Source organism: Zonotrichia albicollis, chromosome 3 (genome assembly GCF_047830755.1).
Source record: "Zonotrichia albicollis isolate bZonAlb1 chromosome 3, bZonAlb1.hap1, whole genome shotgun sequence".
In the NCBI taxonomy this organism is placed as follows: domain Eukaryota; kingdom Metazoa; phylum Chordata; class Aves; order Passeriformes; family Passerellidae; genus Zonotrichia; species Zonotrichia albicollis.
Window position 1 is genome coordinate 100,735,158 of NC_133821.1, and position 18,292 is coordinate 100,753,449.

The 18,292-nt window shown below is 43.9% G+C and overlaps 2 long non-coding RNA genes across 2 annotated transcripts in view; one reads left to right on the top strand and one right to left on the bottom strand.

Annotated features, from left to right (window-relative positions):
• Positions 1-18,292, bottom strand: part of LOC106629344 (uncharacterized) — a 96,388-nt gene that overhangs the window by 19,102 nt on the left and 58,994 nt on the right. Inside the window, exon 5 of the long non-coding RNA XR_012579741.1 lies at positions 973-2,104. This is a non-coding gene — a long non-coding RNA (uncharacterized LOC106629344). The remainder of the gene's footprint in view (positions 1-972; positions 2,105-18,292) is intronic.
• LOC141728610 (uncharacterized) lies at positions 969-9,933 on the top strand. Its single transcript, XR_012579742.1, has 4 exons — positions 969-3,055; positions 6,035-6,172; positions 7,102-7,343; positions 7,969-9,933. It is a non-coding gene; the product is annotated as an uncharacterized LOC141728610 (long non-coding RNA).

The following is an 18,292-nucleotide window of genomic DNA, read 5'->3' on the forward strand; positions in this document are numbered from 1 at the left end:
GGGAGTATGTAAGGACCTGAGAGGCTCAATAAAGTGCCTTCAAAGTAAGTGAATGAAATGGTATCTGTATCTTGGACAAGAGAATCTATTTTTAGACATGATGTTTTGACATTATCTCTGCACATCGAACCACATGCTTCGTGGTTCATGAAGAGAAACCTATCAATCTGGGGTGACAATTATATGGAAAACCTCACAGGAAGCAGATCTTAAGAAAAGGGTATATGGATTAGTGATTTGAGATGCAGCAAAGCATAGGGGAGGCAGGGAAGCTGGATCCTTGAAGAGTGTGAATTATTTCACTATCAGCAGGATCACAGAGGACAGATCCAGGATGATATTGCGCTTAACAAAAGTTGCCCGAATATATCCAATCAGCATGTTTGACAGTGGCCAGGGGAAAGCTGTGAATGGAAAACTTGCTGTGCAGCTGGTTCAGTGCAGATCCTTTGTGGAGAAGACAACGGCTCCTCAGCTGGATGGATGGGTGGGTGGAGGGAGGGATTCAATCAGTTCCCATAGCTCCAGGTGTGCCTGCTGAAACACTCTCTGGAGGGAGAATATCTCTGTGTTGGGGCAATGTTAAAAATGGTTTTGGAGTCCCACATCCATATATAACCAAACAATACTGCTGGATAAATGTGACTTGTCAAAGAACATTGCATTTTTACCTTCATAAGACCATTATTTCCAGCTGATCCTGTCTAAAATAAGAAATAAAAATCAGTAAATCCCAGATCCATGTAATCTATTCTTAAAATGTAATGGAACCTCATCAGAAATGTCTGGTAATTTGCTATCAGCATGGTCAAGGACAGACAAATTACTTAATTACATGTAACAGTTATTCCGTAAAGTCTTAGGGAAACACAGATAAACGTAACTAATCCCTCTTTATTTATTCCCTGCAAACAAAAGCCTAAGGGTTTCTGGAGAGGGAAAAAAAAAAAAAAAAAGGAGCTGTGCAATTACCATAATTAGGGACGGCTGTCGCTCAAACCGCGCCTCAGCCCCGGGGCGGGCTCCGCGCGCTGCCCCTGCAATGCCGCGCTGCGGCCACCGGGCGGCGCCCTGCGCAGGCGGCCGCGCCGGGCGGGGCCGATCCCGGGGCCTGATCCCGATCCCGATCCCGATCCCGGTCCTGGGGCCGATCCTGCTCCCGGGCCCGCTCCCGGCGAGCTCCGGGCCGCCTGTGCCTGGGAGCTGCAGCGCAGGCAGGGGCACGGCTGTTTAGCGGCGAAGGGTCAAAGGAGAACTCTGCCAGCCTCATGGTCTGACTCGCAGAAGACGCAAGGAAAGTTGCCCCGCAGTGCCCCCATTGCTCATGGCCCCTTCAGCTGGCTGGCTTCATAGATGGAGGGAGATCCAGCCAGTTCCCATAGCTCCATCCAGCCTTAGGATGTGTGCCTGATGAAATATCTCCAGTGGGAGCACAACTGTGTGTTGGGGCAACCTTGAAAATCGTCCTGGAGTCCCATATCCACAGTAGCCGCAGGTTGAACATCCACTGCTTCTTAGCTTCATGCCAAAACTATTTCTCTTTACTTGAGAATAAAATATGATTGCAATCAGGAGAGACAAAGCTTCAGATGACTTGGCATTTTTCTTCCTTGAGTGACTGCATTTCTCCAGGTGATGTCTTTCCTTGTAAAGAAAATCATCACAACAGCAATTTGTGGGATACAAGGTCTGTGCTCTTCACATCAAAACAGGAGGAGTTTTCACTCAACTGCTACCTGATCAGGATTAAAAGATCATGCCACTGAGGCTACCTACACTTCATTCTGCAGCCAGCTCTGGTTTGCATCTTGGCATCCTCACCTTTGCCCTGGGGCAGGATCTGTGATTCCTGAAGGTACAATAGGTATCCCAAGCTTCACATCACACTCTCTCCATGGAAAAAAAGTCTTGTGAGCAGTGGGTGGGTGCTAGTTACTACCCAGATTCTGAAATTATCTTCTGGTTGAAGGGAAGCTTGTGGAAGCCAAGGTAAGCCTTACCTCTGCACTGAGTGAGGGAAGCCTCTCAGCTCTCAGTCCTCGTCTTGGTTATGAAGACAGGTAACTCCTCCTTGATGGACACACTCCTAAGTTCCCTTTACAGACTACAGGAACCAAAAAAGACACAGAACAATGAGTGTTCTGAGTGCTAAGTGTTAGAACATAATCACAGCCAAAAAAACAAAAAACAAAAAAAGAAAGCAAGAAATGTCAAAGCAGCCCCTCTGAGAAAAAAAAAGAGAACCAAACAAGAGACTATAATAAATTCTGACCAAAAGACAAAAAGAATTCCCTTCCTAAAGCACATGCAACACAAGAGATGAAGAAAAAGGCAGCCTGATTCTATTAACCAAGTATTAACACCCCTGGCTAAAGAAACCCTGCAAAAAGGAAGGATTAACATTTTCAATAAAAGGGACCAGATATTGCAGTGCTAATCATCAGCACACTCCACTGAGAGAAGAATAGAAAATAATGTTCTTAATAGTGTCAAAGAGAACAGGAGGTACACAGGCAAAGAATCAGAGGGTGCTGCTGGTAAATGACAAATAACTTGGTTAGAAAAAGGCATCACAAATAGGGGAAGAAATAAATCTGCAAGAAATAGTAACTTTGCAAATTATCTGAGCACCTCTGTGTCTGGCTGAGCTGCAGTTCTGCTGGTGAGTGTCCTGGAAAGCACTTTAGCACTGAGCATTGAGGCCATGGTTTGCATTGTGACTTTCTAGTCACCATTTTTTGAAAAATAGACCCCAAATGTCCTAAACACTGCACAATCTTGCAAAAAATCATACCAATTTACTGAGTAGCTCTGAAGTATAATGCCTCGTGTTCTTGTGCTGCCTGTCATCACAGCAGCAGCCTGCCTGTTATGTTAAGGTGCATGTGGAAAGATGGGGAATTGTTCTGTGATTTAGTGTAAACAGCCACAGTCTCTTTACAACAGTATCTTTACAACTGAGTCTGCTGGAAACAGCTATTTAGCATTGGCCTCCAGAAGCTGAGCAGGACTGAGCCATTCCCATCCCTGCAGAGCAGCTTGCCAGGTATTACAGGTAAGGAAATTCTGGGCAGGGATCTCAGCTCAGAAGGAGGGCTGAGGTGCTGAGGGGGTTGGCTGAAGGCTTTAGGCTTCTTTCTGCTGCCACCCTGGTTAGCACTGCATTTCTCTGTGGTAGTCAGTGGCATCCAGACACTTTGGATGTCTGGAGCTATGTGCATTTTGTGCTGCTTGGGTGCTGTAGAGCTGATGTGGCTCTATGAGTGCATTAAATTCAGTATCATACAGAATGTGATCAAACCTGTTTCTCCTTCCAAAAGGAGCCTCCTTAAAGAAATGTAGTTCTTATACATTCTGTGAAGAGAAAACTTGGGTTCAGATAAAACACATAATTTCTGGCTGCCACAGAACTGGACCTATAGGATGTTTTTAACCTCTTTCATGAGATGATAAAATACTGGGGATGGGGTTTTGCTCTTTCCCTCTTTTCATGCAACACTCCAGTACATCTGGGCCCTGCGAATGCTACCATTATATGACATGATTGAATATAGCCAAGAATTCTCTTGCTCCCTGCCCTAAAATGCCTGCAGAGCCAATTAACATTCACGTTGTACACAGGTAGCATTTTGTCCATTTTTGAGTGACAGTTCTTTGGAGAACAACGCAGATACGCACAATATTAGATTCCCCCACATTTACAGACTCAAGGAGAAAAGCTGCCCTCTCTTGAGACTTCCAGGGCATTTAAGCAGGCAGAATTTAATTACTGACAGCATATAAGGATGTTCTCTGAGCTTCTTGGAACAAGAACAAAGAAGCAGGAGCAGGACCAGGAGCGCAGACAACCCACATGATTACTCAGAGGGCTCCTTCCCAAGTTTGCTGAATCATGAACATCTCTGACGCAGGGAATTCTCTCCCTGCTGCTTGTTTCAATCTGTGCTGTGTTAGGGTACAGAGCTCTGGTTTACAATGTGTTTTGATTTGGCTGGGGGTGAAAGGTTCTTGGTTTTAAGTATCTTTTGTTTCCCCCATTAACCCCTACAGTGTCACAGAGTCCACTCTATCCTCAAAATTTCATTCCTGGATCCAGCGTCTGAGGTTTCTCTGAAGTTTCCTCAGGGGCCTTTCAGTTCACAAGAACACTGTTACCAAGAGATTAAATGAATTAAAAATTGATGACTGTTCTGTACTGAATGTCTTGCAGTCAAGGATATTTAAACAGATAGCAGGGAGGATGAGGGGAAGATTGTTTGCCAGAGTATTTTTTCCTGCTTTTAAATAATAGTTTTATGGGGACAGGGAGGAAGATAAGGAAATGTGAAGCAGGGGGAGTGTCTGCTGGTTCTGGGTAAGGAAATTCTTCTTATAAATGCAATATTGAGAAAAAATAGACTGCTCTAAGAAAAGCACTTTGCCTAAAAAACACAGAAGACACTCAGAGAGGAATCAGAGAATTCTGCAAATTAATGTAATTTGAACCCCAAGCCTGTCTTGGCAGGGCTGGGCACTTTGATAAAGGATATTCCCTTGTGTGAATTTCTTACAGCTTCTGGGGATGGAGTGGAACACAGCCAAGTGCCATGATGGTGGCCCACTGTGGCTGTTTCATAGAAGGGCAGAGTGCAAGGCAGAGCGAACAGAAGAGCCATTTTGCCCAATCTACCCAGCTTTAGAGTTGGCCAGGATTCAGTGCTGCTATAGTCCCTGTTGTCCATGGGCTCTTGCCTGTGCTATGGATGGTTTTTTTGTACCATCTGGTGTGATGGCTCCTGGAATGGGAGTGGCAGATGTTTGTGCCTCTGTTTTCCCCAGTGCTGCTGCTGGAGGCGGGTGGAGAAGTGACTGGCCCTGTGTCCTGGCCATTCTAAGGGAGTTGCAGGTCCAGATCTGCTTTAAGTTAATGAGGCTGTTATGGTTTGCATGATACCATGTTCACAGTTCAGCTCTTTAAACCATGACCAAAGTTTTAAAAAATGCTGGCGACTATGGTTCATTTGTCTTCTGCTTTCCAGCTGGAGACAATTTGAAAAGAGGTATTCTTTACAGCATCTGCTCTGAACCTGTTGGGCACCTTTAAAGGTATCATGATCTGGGTACTCCAAAGCATCTCTCTTTTCTAAGAATGATGCTTGAACTCCATCTGCACCCCTAACTTTACCTCAGGGCCTCAGAAGATTATGTATTGCACAGAAGGAAAAATGTTCATAGATGAGAACAATCTAATTCTGATGGATCAGATCTGCTAGCAGACAGGGGTGTAAACTGGTTTATGTGCACCGTCTTTCTGTCTTTATTTCACATGAAACACCAGTAATTTTTGGCATTGTTCCAGTCTGGATTGGTGACTGTGTGGCCTTCTTCCCTGTCCTTACCTGCATAAAAATAATGGCCCTGTGTCAGTGTCAGTAGTAACAGAGGATCAGTTGAGCAGAAGAGGATATTTTGTGTGCTGTGAATTCCCACGCTTCGAGATACATCAGTTATGAATCTGAGATTGGAGTTCAAATTCAGAGATACAGATAGGTGGAACAAACTCCATAGTTCACTGGGTAAAATCCACAAATCCACTGAGCAAACTGCTACAGGCTCTCCATGTGTGCCTGGAGAGGGAGGGACAGGACAGGAAAGAGTGAAGGAGAGCACTGAGGAGCACTTTGTTTACCATGTTTGGAATAGAAGTTCAAACAAATGACAAAAGTTGTGACATCCAGTCTTGACTGAGAGATGAATGAATGCCTCAATAGGTACTCAGAATAAAGCAGCATTAGATCCTTCCTTGTGTGATTCAATCTATTGGCAAACTCACTAAAATGAATGGTCTCAGTGACCACCCAAGTTGTATTTTTCTTCTTTCCTTAGAAACTATTAATTTCCTTAGAATTTAAAAACCGTTTCATTCTGAAAAGCAGTTATTACACATTCATGTGAGCTAATATTTTTATGGACTGTCTTAGTTCAGTCATTCAGATTTCAAAATGTAATTGACCCAGTTAAAGTACAACAGTTGTAAATTTATTTTTCATTCTAGTTTTGCCCTGTGAAATGAGCCTGTTTTCTTTGGAGAAGAATGAAGAAGGAAAGCCTCAAATACATGGCTGTAATTGTCTTCATTAAAAGCTGGCTGAAAAGACTTTATCCTGTGGGGTCTACTCTCTGTCTCTTTGAGGTAAATTCCCATGTATTTTTAATGGAAAACTTATTGCCAATCAAACCTGTATCCTTGCTGTGGTACATGAAAGTGGATGTTCTGTCCTGTTTCATCGTGCTGGGTCTCCTGGGAAGAGCAGCTCATTACGGCGTCAACTGTCCCTGCCCTTTGCAAAAAGCCCCACCAAGGTCATATCAAGAGGTGATGGATAAAGGCAAGCTTTAACCCCTGACCTTGACTTTCCTGGTGCTGAGTGTTAATAAATCTACATTTAGGGGTAGATGTTTTCTCCCAGCTGCTTTTTGTTTGGCAAAGGGGGTGACATGCTGTCGCACAACAGGTTGCATTTGCTCGGGCAATGTGAGTCTCCCCAGCACAGAGCCCCACTCCCACCATGGAAAAGTGGCCGTGAACAGGGCTCAGGTGTGGGGTGGGGCTCCAGCCACACGATGGTCTGAGATGTCTGGATAGATGGGCTCTCTCGTTTTCACAAGGGAGCACTTTAGTACCACAAAAACAGAGAGGTTTCTGTTCTTTTTGCTGGAGCATAGGTGAGGCTGAAATGTTTACCCATATCATTGTCTTCAGAGTAGTGTTTGAGGTGACCTTCAAGCAGCTAACACCTTTTAAAAAGAGGTCTCCTCCCTATCACACCCATGGGAATACCAGGAGGAAACAATTCCTTTGAAAGGTTTCAAAACTACAGGGATATCAAGAGCACTCTTCAGCTCTCTTTTTCACCAGCCCCTTGCCAGGTGACCAGAAAGCTTTTCCCAAAGTTGTTCAGTGGCATAGCTTTACGTGTCCAGCAAGGAGCAATTCAGCTAAAGGAGAGGCCTTTGTCCGCTTGTCTGCCTTTCTTTCTCTGTCCCTCTGCTTCATTTTCTCCAAATGCTCAGTCTTTCCTTTTTTTTTTTTTTTTCCCAATCTCATCCCATTTTCCTCAGCTCTGTTCAGTGAACAGCAGCAGGCTCACTCCATCCTCTGCATAATTTTTTGTAGGACCTGTAATGCTGCTGGCTCTTATGTTTCCCAGTAGGGAAAAGGGCCATTTGGGGCACACCTCAACAGAGATTAGAGAATGAGAAAATGAATGTCCTGGGCTGATGCAGTGTGCTTCCGAGCACTTGGTTTCTTTTCTGATGAGAAGTATTGCCCTAAAACTTCCAGTGCATGAAAGCTGCCTGTGGTAAGTGAGGTGGAAAAATTAGCTCCTGCATAGAGCTACTCTCAGTGGCTCTGGGCATTTAAGTGCTGTCATCTTCCAGGGAAGTTGAATTGTTCTGTTGCCTGTGTCCAATTACCCTATAATCAACTTAGCAGAATGTGGAGCAGGAGTGTGCTGAGATGGGGTGTAGTCATTTTGTCAGAGGATATATTCAAATTGATCCCGAATCAGGGCAAGGGCCCACAGGGGGATCTTGGAACAAAGGGCAGAGATTATACTGAGCTACTTGGAGTCTTTGCAACACTGGAGGAGAGAGAGGGGGGGAGTGCTTTCTGCGCACTAGAGAAGAAATACCAGAAATGTCAGAATTATTAAGCCCAGAAGTTAATGACACAAATGTTTGGGATTTATTAATTCAATGCAAACATTCAAGATTGCTGTAAAAAATTAGCAGCCAGCAATAGCAATGAGAGGTCAGCTTTAGAAGTACCAGTGTTGGCAGGTAATTGCAATTGGCTCTAGTATTGTTCCCTCTTGGCCTTTCTAGGCAGCAAGGCTTTGTCCTGTGGCTCTGCAATTTGTTTAAACTCCTCCATTGCCAGAAATTCATTTGGCTACATCTTTTTGCATTTCTGATTCTACACAGGATAAAAAGCTGGAATAGAACATTTATCCCTTCTAAGCCTCACAGTTTGTGCAAACATGTTAAAGGAAGAATTCACAGCCCTGCACCTTGGAAAAGTGAGATCTTTCTGCACAGCTGCTTTGAAGTGGGTGCCAGACCAACATTTGCTTATGTGATTGGCCAAGGTGACAACTGATGTCAGAACAGTTTAATGTGGCACAGCCCTTTTGCATCCAGGGCAGGGTCTCTCAGACATCACTGCTCTCTGTCTTTGCATAAATATTTCTGACAAATGCCCATTTGCTCCTTGGATGAGTTCTCTCAAGCCCTGGCATATAGTGCAGAGGTCAAAACAAAGGCCACATGAGTATGTCAGCAATCCATAAACCAGAGAACAAAAAGGCCAGGAAGGAAATACAAAGGCCTTCCTCCAAGGAGGCAACTGAAATTGCAATATGTTTTTCTTAGCTTTCAGAGTAATCTGTAGAGCAAGGAGGCAGAAAACAAAATGGAGTGGGAATAAATAGAACAAAAATTGCCTTCTGGTGGCAGATGATATAAAAGTGTACCATTAGGTATACACCCAAAGCGTGTGCTGCCATTCAGTGGCACCTTCATAGGCTGGAGAGCTGAGTGGAGAGAAACCTAATGAGGTTCAACAAGGGCGAGTGTAGAGTCCTGCATGTAGGGAGGAATAACCCCAAGTACCAGTACGGGCTGTGGGCTGACCTGCTGGAGAGCAGCTCTGCTGAGAAGGACCTGGGAGTCTTGGTGGATGGCAAGTTGACCTTAAGCCAGCCATGCCCCTGCTGCCAGGAGGGCCAGCAGGTCAAGAGAGGTGATCCTCCCCCTTCCATTCGGCCCTGGTGAGCTCCCATCTGGAGTGCTGTGTCCAGTTCTGGACTCCTCTGCACAAGAAAGACAAGGAGCTACTGGAGAGGGTCCAGCAGGGGCCACAAAGATGATTTGGGGTCTGGGGCATCTCCTCTCTCTCATGAGGAGAGCCTATGGGAGCTGGGCCTGTTTGGTCTGGAGAAGAGAAGACTGACAGGGGCCCTCATAAATTCATACAAACATCTCAAAGGTGAGTGCCAGGAGGAGGGTGCCGGACTCTTCAGTGGTGCCCGATGACAGGAGACAAGGAGCAATGGCCATGAATTAAAACACTCGAAGTTCCACCTCGACATGAGGATGAACTGTTTTACATTGAGGGTGGCAGAGCACTGGAACAGGCTGCCCAGGAAGGTCGTGGATCTCTCTCTCTGGAGATATTCCAAATCTACTTGGATGTGTTCCAGTGTAACCTGCTTTAGGCGACCCTACCTTGGCATGGATGTTGAATTGGATGATCTCCAGAGGTTCCTTCCAACCCTAATGACTCTGAGATTCTGTGATCAGGTCTTGAGGCATGCCTGACCCAGTCAGGCACTGTGATGGTTGTGTAGTGTTGTCAGTAAAGGCTCGTCTAACTCAAGTATGAAGTCTTATGCTTTTGACCAGACAGTAATCTCTCATCTTGTATTCTGCTTCTTTGTGATCTCTTCCCTCCAGCTCTGATGGATTTTGAAGGAAGAGGTGTTTTCTTCATATCTGTCCACATTTGTCTCATGTTTCCCCTTCTCCTCACTTATGCCTCTGTTGTGGGTGCTCAGATTTTGGTGCAATTGGTCCTATGGCTGTGCTGGCCTGCTACTGTGTAGTGTGTCAAGCTTTGGGGTCAGGCATCATCCCCAGTCTCTCTTCTGCTGTCATGAATAATGAAAAACTTGTGCCCCTACAACTGCATATTAAAGTGATATCATTTTAGGAGCAGGTAGTAGTTCAGAGTTTCATTTCCAAAGCATAGACTTGATGGATTTGCCTACATTCAGGAACTTCCTGTCATCCCCAGTTTCATCCTATTTGATTCAGATCTCCTGCTGAGTGACAAGTGGTGTGAGCTTACTGCAGCAACAGAAGGTGAAGGGAGTAGTTATTTTTAATGCCCTAGAGGCACCCTTTGTCCAGATTACTCCTTTGTCCTCACTCCATATTGCTGTCCTTTAAGGTTCAAAAGTTGCCATGTGTCCTCAGCATGGCTACAGGAGAAGAGAGATAAACAAATTTGTTTCTCTCCCCTAGGTGTACTGAAGCCAAAGAAAACTTGGGTTTTTTTTGGTTTTTTGTTTTTTTTTTTTTTTTTTTTTTTTTTTTTTTGCAGACAGCATGTAGTGTTTTCCTCCTGGTAGTCTGTCAAACAGAATCTTTACAGAAAAAAGCATGATGATAGAAAAAGGCCAGAGCAGGAGCTGTCTCTGTCTCCCAGGTCAGGAAAAGGTCAATGCACATTAAATGAGTATTGCTGGTGCTTCTGTTGCAACAAGGCCCAAGCAGTTCAAAGCCAGGCTGCATCATCTGTGGCTGAAAATAATTTGCAGTGCTGCTTCCTGAGCAGCAGATTGGCTTCCCATTACACAGGCTAATGAGAAAGTGTCACAAGTGGTCTCAGTAATAATCTGCAGCAGACACCCTCCCGCCCCTCTCAGCACACTTGCAGAGATTTTGATAAGAGAAAGAGAGAGAAAGGAAAGGAAGAAAGAAAGGAAGAAAGGAAGAAAGAAAGGAAGAAAGAAAGGAAGAAAGAAAGGAAGAAAGAAAGAAAGAAAAGAAAAGAAAAGAAAAGAAAAGAAAAGAAAAGAAAAGAAAAGAAAAGAAAAGAAAAGAAAAGAAAAGAAAAGAAAAGAAAAGAAAAGAAAAGAAAAGAAAAGAAAAGAAAAGAAAAGAAAAGAAAAGAAAAGAAAAGATGTTCTTTTGTATGCTCAGCCTGAATCTGCAATTCAAAGCAATGGGATCAAGAGAGCTGGAAGTGAGAGCTCTGTGTGTTTACATCACCATCCGACTGCAATTCCACTAAAGCCCTCAGCAAAGCAGAGCTGTTGGCTCCTAAGGGCAGATATGGCATATCCCTGGTATCACTTGATTGCACAGTGGCATTTTAGGATTTCCCCAGTAAAAATGTCTATTTTTATACCTTTTTCCAACACCTCCACTCCACCTCTCCCTGGACAGTCTTGTACCTAGCTGCCAACAATAGAGCAAATGGCCTCTGATCCCTGCAGTGTCATGCCAGTTTGGAACAAAAGCTCAGAATCTGGGTCAGGGCAGAAAGATGCTGACCATGAATCCGTGCTCACCACTGAGCCTCCCAGTTAAGATACAGTGAGGGGAGGCACCTGACCTTCTGAATGCAAAAGCCTGGGGATTCTTACTGGGCTGGTGTGTTAACCCCAGCACTAAACTGTTACATTACAAACTCTTCTTGGCCATGCAATAGTTCTCTTTTTGCATTTGGATAGCTGAGGAGGCAGTGCAGTGCCCTCTGCCTCTTAATCCACTTTTGCTTCCAGTGCTGCTCCAGGGAGGAACAGCAACAGCCCCTTTGTAATATACTGCCATGATGCTGACAGGTCAAAAAGCACCATGCTCATAAACCACCTCTTTCCAGGCTAAGGCCAAGGTTTGCAAAGATCAATTCTCCTGCCTTGCATGCTTCCAGGAGCCTGCACTAATTGCACTCTCTTACTCATAGACCATTGCATTAAATCTGGCTTTCTAAAGGGCCCCACCAGGAGCACAGCAGACATAAAAGCAGCAGAGTATACCACAACCTTGGAACATAAGTATTCCTCCTCTTTATTTCTGGCCCACTATTGTGTATTGTATATCATGTTGCAGAGGTTATGAGAGTAAGAAGGTCCTCACTACTGCCTTCTGGGTCAAGCTAAAACCTTTGGGGAGGAAGTGAAAGGAGGACGATTTCTTTTTCCCTAAGAAAATGTGGGCGTGGTACAGCTTTCCCAAATAAGGGTGGGATGGGCAGTGGAGAAAAGGGGCAACATGCAAGGAACAGACTGAGAAGCATGTGAGAGGTGAAGGAGGCCTGACAGGGAAGCAGGCTTACTGCCAAACCTTAGTGGGGTGTTTTTAGCTCATGAAGGCACTGAAAGTTGAACAAGGACTGGAGGAATGTACCTATCCAGGACCCAGTGGATAGAAGAAAAGTTGTTTACCATCCTTTCTAGTTCATCTTTTTCAGTCACTTTACCTAAATTTTCCTCACTGAAATAATTTACTTCTCTTTAAGTTATTAGTTATATGTTTTATTAAGACCTGATTCTATGAGAGTCTGGGATACTTTTGTGTCTTCTGTGTGATGGATCCAGCTGGAAGAGAGAGGCGATCAGAAGGTCTGCCTCAAGTCTCTGGTCTGTTTTGGACACAGACAGCCTGGAAAGTGTGGTGTGCTCGGTAGGGGATGTGTTTGCTGTTATCAGCATCACTTGAATAAGGAGAATACCCACAGGCAAGATGCTCTACACATGCTCACGGGGCTTCAGGGATGGTTGTAAACTTAGGTCCCCAGTCCCTTGAATATCTTCCTGGACCACCACTGCAGTGCCATCCAAATGTCTCCCCTGGGGACCTTTTCTGTGGTGCCACAGCTCAGTAACTCGCTGGTTCTTGGGCAGATCTCGCTCTAGTGAGGAGCCAGAACCTTCCAGCTGAGACTGAAGGAAGCTCTGGGCCTGCATACCAATTTTTCTGCAACCATGAAACAGGTCACAGATTCTGAGCCCAGAAATCTAAAGTAGAGCATTCTTTATGTTCAATCCTCACCAGAAGTCACAGAATATCCAATGGAACCTATGATAAATTACAGACTTTAGGTGAAAGACCAAAAAGGTGCGCTCTTATCACTGTGCTCTTGCCTTTTTCAGTGTATGCCTGATTGGGACTCACAAGTCACTATTTCTTCCAAAAAGTAGCTTCTAACCTAAAATAGGGCGTGGGTCAGAATCTGTTCTCCAGAGCAAGTGATTACTATTACAAAGTTGAAGGGTTACTAAAAAAGTAAGCATGAAGAATTTCTGTAAAGATTTTCTTGGCCATTGGTAGAAAGTTTGCTTTAATTGACTGTGAGTACTGTTTCAAAAAGAGGCCAGTATAACAGCATAAGGCTAGATGCCATCACCTCTCCTTTCTGCAACAGATACTTGTATTGCAGCATTGTGAGAATTTAAAAGAGGGAAAAAGGAGCAGAGAGGAAACAAGACAGATATTGCAAGAGGGAACAGAATGAAGTGAGTCACAGTAACAACCCATCTAGTCACCTGAGTTCAGAGTTATCTTCCTCCCTGTCCCCATAAAACTATTATTTAAAAACAGGAAAAAAATACTCTGGCAACCATCTTCCCCCCATCCTTCCTTCAAATATCAGGTTTGATATTTTGAAGACATTATACATAGGAATTATATACATTAATACATATTTACTCTTAATTCTAATTAGACATGAGTGTTTTTCCCATTCTATTAGATTGTAAGAAGACATAACAAGATTGTGAGTTCTGTGCCCTGACTTCATGGGGTTTTGTAAGGCTGGGTTAACCAGGAGACCCATGAAATTTTGACCTAGCATTTGGGAAGCAGACACTCAACTAATCTGTGCTACTGTTTTGCTTAACCTCGAGTCTAAAGGAGATATTGAAACCCATAATAAAGCCCTGGGACTGACAGTCAGGACATGTTACAGACAGGAACATCGCTGTGGTCTAAGCTGTCAAAATACCAACCATAAATAATAAGAAGGGAAGGTTGAAGGGAGGACAGGTAGTAACTCTCAGGGAATAACAACACTTGCAGGTTAATCCATCTCTGCAGGTTAATCCATCTCTGTGGTCTCCTTGTCATTTAAAGTTCTCCTGCCACGTCATGAGAATGGGGAGCCATAACTGCTCAGAAACAGAAAACATTTCAGCCTCTGGGGTTCTGCCTGATCTGTGTCACTGTCATTAAATGTAAACTGTCCTTAAACAGGCATCTTCAAGAGAAAACTACTGAGTGGGAGAGAGGGAGCTGAGACCTCCGTGGCTTGCCTTCTGCTGCTTTCTCTCTTTCAGCAGTGCAGATGTTACTTTCCAGTCGGGTTTAAGAGAGAATCCCTACTGTTGAGAAGATTAAGGGATTAAACAGAAAGGGCTCCATTGCAAGAATTTCGCTTCCAGCTGGTGCTCAGTTGGGGTAGAAAGTTTTCTGAGATAGGGAGATACAGATATATTCTCCATACAGATATATTTGGCTCCTCTGATTAATTCAATGTTAATACAGTGTCACATTTCCCCTTTAGAGAAAATTAGAGTAAGACAGTGCCACATGCTGTCAGTCCTTAGAGGAAATCTGCAGGGACAATTGAAGTCCTGAAATTATTTTTTTCAGGCTTTTAGTTTAGACTCATGACCCTCCTCCCTCCACCATGTAATTTTAACATTTTTTTCTTTTAGTTTTATCACAAGTGTCAAAATTACAAATCTGTGACTGGATAGAGTAGGTGAACTGTGAATTTTTCTCTCTTTTGCTGGGTTAAGCCCTACCTTTCAAGCTATTTTATACATAAAGACATTCAGCTGCCTCTGATCTTCATGAGCTTTCTCTTGGTTTCTTTAGAATACAAAAGTGGAGGGCTCAAGCAATCCAAAGCCAATTGAAGTGAATGCTCTGTAAAGATTAGAATGCCTCTTTCTTACCATGCCTTTTTTGGGGGCAGAGAGTGTGACTCAGAAGACTGGGTGTATTGGGGAGGAAGGTCTGTACCCAGCCTTTCCTCTTTGTCAGGTGTTACAGGATTGCTAACACACTTTAAAGGTGGTTTGAACTCAAAAAACTTAGCTAAAATACAGAAACACATCTCATTTTGTATTACACTGAACAGGCACCCTGTGCAGTTAAGAGGGGTGTTGGAACAAACCACGAGCTGGATTGACTGATCCCTGATACATGGGAACACGTGCAGCCCATTGCTGGCTTTTTGGTGCGGCATTTTCTTCCCATATTCCTTGCTCTACATTATTTCTACCATGTTCCTTCTTTGGATTTGCCTTTTTCCCTTCTTTCCACTTTCTTTCTGGAGGGTCTGATCAAGGAGGCCTGTTAAGGACATTGCCATGTTCCAGTTCCAGTTTAAACAATGTTATTACTGTGGACACACCAATAACCTAATCAGCCTTCTTCCTCCATCAGACTCACATTCCCCCTATGGTTGTTTTACCTCATAAATGTGATTTTCTGGGATAGGAAATTTCAGAATTGCAAAGTTTGGCTGCAAATGGAATGGAATGAATTCCCATCCTTTCTAAGTGCCTCGAAGGGGAATTGTAAAGGCTGGTGCAGTCTGTTCTCAATTACTTGTATGATTACGGGGGCAGTAGTCAGCACAAGGAGAAAAGATATCACATATTCTCAGTACAAGTCACTCATATTTTATAGTCATTAACCCTTTATTTCATACTTGAAAAAGAAATCACTGGGACAGTAATTTCTTCCTATTTTCCTGGTAACCACAACAAAGCCCTTACAGAGTCAAGGTACATGAGTTCATATAATTTGAACTGGGCATGATTTAAACCAAGAAAAGGAGAGAAATTCTCGATTCTCCACTGACTTTTACAGCTAAGGCTTTACCTTTGGTTTTGTTTGTTTGATTGATAGTTTTGGGGGTTTTAAATGAAAATGAGCAGAATTGCAGTGCCATTAATAGTCGTATGTTTGTTGATACCATTCATGCTGTTGTGGACAGCAGCCGGGCGAGTTCTTCAGGGACCCGCAGATTCATTCTTCCCCTACCCCACCCATTACAGCTGTCAAGCAGTAAATGAACTGGTTCCTCATGTTAGTTTAGCATTGGCTTGTGACCTGTATTTTCCAGGGCGCTTTATCTGCCTCCTTGCCGGCGCTGTGATCGTCCAGCCCCGCTCCTGGGGCTCCCTGTGCAGCCCCGGCCAGCTGGAGGGTCCCAGCTGGTGTGCTGCCACCACAGCCCTGCTGGCTCCACCTGCCCCAGAGCTCAGCGCTTGTCACTCAGGGGCACTGACACCGGCTATTAGTCGTGATGGACGCACACTTGACTGGTTCTGATAGTGGTGTTTTCTTTCTGGCTGTGACATTATTTGAACAGATCACCTTTGTTTAGCACTCACCATGCTCTCATTTGTCAAACAGTTGTCTTGAAACAATGTGACTGTACAAAGTTCCCAAATATCATGGGTCTATGTTTGAAGCAAATTCTGTTTTTCAGTTCTTCAGGTGCCTCTATCAGGAGTCTAAACACCTTTGTGAAAATACAGCTTGGAAATAATTAATTCCCTGCTTGAGGACTCAAGAGGGTTTTCTTTATTGCTCCTAACTGCTGGGAGCATGTTCAGCTGCAGCTTAGCCAGAGCTCTGACTGTTCCCTATCTTTTATGACACCTACTTTGGTTAAATGAAGTTTCTGGAAGGGACATAGCAATGTGGGTAAGAGAGGATAAACTGGGCAGACCCCTGTGTAGGGTATTTTCTTGGTCTCTGGAAAATTGTCCACAATTTCCTCATTCTGAAACCCTAATGGGCAAGCAAGCAAGCTTCAGAGCCATGTTGCAGCAACTGCCAGGGCAGGCAAGTTGGAACCATAGAGAAGTGCAGTCTTGCCTGCATAGGATCATAGAATCATCAAGGCTGGAAGAGACCTTTAGGCTCATCAGATCCTACCCTCCACCCAGCACTGCCCCTGTAACCCCTGAACTCCTAAACCACATCACCCAGAGCCAGATCCAGATGCCTCTTGAACTGCTCCACCACCATCCTGGGCAACCTGTTCCATCACCTGACCACCCTAACAGTGAAAAATATTTTTCTAATATCTAATCTGAACATCTCCTGTCTCAAGGCAATTCCCTTTAGTCCAGTCACTGCAGTCATGGTAGAAGACACCAGCCCCAAAAACCTCCTTTCAGGTAGTGGCAGAGAGCAATGAGGTCCTCCTGAGCTCTTCTACTTGGAACTTGTGGAGGTTTCAGTTCAAAACCAGGCAGAAACACCAATTTTGTGTAGTGATTTTAGTTCGCATATTTGAGATGTCACTATTTTTGAGATTTCTTGACCAATGCACCAAGGAATGTGATGCACTCACTTCTTGCTGTGAGGTAGGATTAGGAGAAAGGCAAAGCAGGCTCAAAATTTTAAAAGGGTACAAAAAAATTTATTAACAGTAACTATAAGAAAGAGTAACAAAAATCAGAACAAAACCTTCAGAACACTTCTCCTCTCCCCACAACCTTTTCTTTCTTACTGACAATGTAAAGAAACAAAACTTAAAAACCATGACAGAACTAAACAACCCCAGCTCCCTCAGCTTTTCTCAAAAGACATATTTTCCAGACCTCTCAGGGGCCTTGCTGCCCTTTGCTGGACAGGTCCAGATGTCAAGCTCAGCACCCGTCAGTGCATGTCTGCAGAGTGCTGAAATACAGCTCTTCTAGTAGTAAGGTGGAAGATGGAAGCAGTCAGAGAATTGCCTGCCAGTGAGTACAATATGTATATTGTGGTGCTACAGTTCAGGAAAGAAACAGCTAACAACCCTTTCAGTAGCACAAAAACAAGATAACATTGTGTTAGAGTACATCGTGTGTATCAGCAATCACAAACTCAAAGGAGTATTGTGGAGCCGCAGAATGAAAACCAGCTAAAGGTATCACAATACATTTTCATTCTCAGGCAGGCAATTATCTTCTCACTTTTTAGAGAAATAATACTTTTGAGTGCATCAGCAAGCTGAAAATGAAACATTTTCAGTATTAGAGGGGACAAATTCCTGGTCAAATTGGAAATGTTTGCATAATTTTTAAAATCTGAAACTACTCCCACCCCTCTCCCCAAACATCTGCCATTCCTTTCAAGTCCAGTAGGAATTTTTTTTCCCTGTTAAGTGCTAGAGGGCTGCTAGGGGCTACCTGGAGCAAGTCAAAGCAGGACTGCCACCAGCAATAAATTAGATGATCTCTGGCTTTGTTTAGGTGAATTTAGAGATGATTTGTGGCTTTGCTATTAACTACCATATGTCTCTGTACTGTGCTGGGAATGGATTCCCACAGAGGTGGGCTCACTTCTTACAAATACAGAAAATAGCATATTCTGGTGGGTTTTACTATGCCTGCTCAGTATGGCTCAGTATAATGTTAACAGTACATGTGCGCACATCAGCAGAGAGGATGAACTGTCCATTAAAATATCTCACCAGATTTTAAAACTACTAGACATCAAGAATATCTGTACTTGTGGTTCCACATCACACCTGAGAGCAGTGCTTTGCAGAATTATCAAAGAATCTGATTAGTGTAATGAATTTTGATTCTGTCCAGAAGTTGTAACAAATCAGTTTGCTGAGACAGTATTTCCTGAGGAGTATGCAGGCCCATAGTAATTCCTGGTGAAATTAGAGGAGGAAGAAAACTGTCATTGCAGAAAAATAAACTTGCATGCTGAAATGTACCCT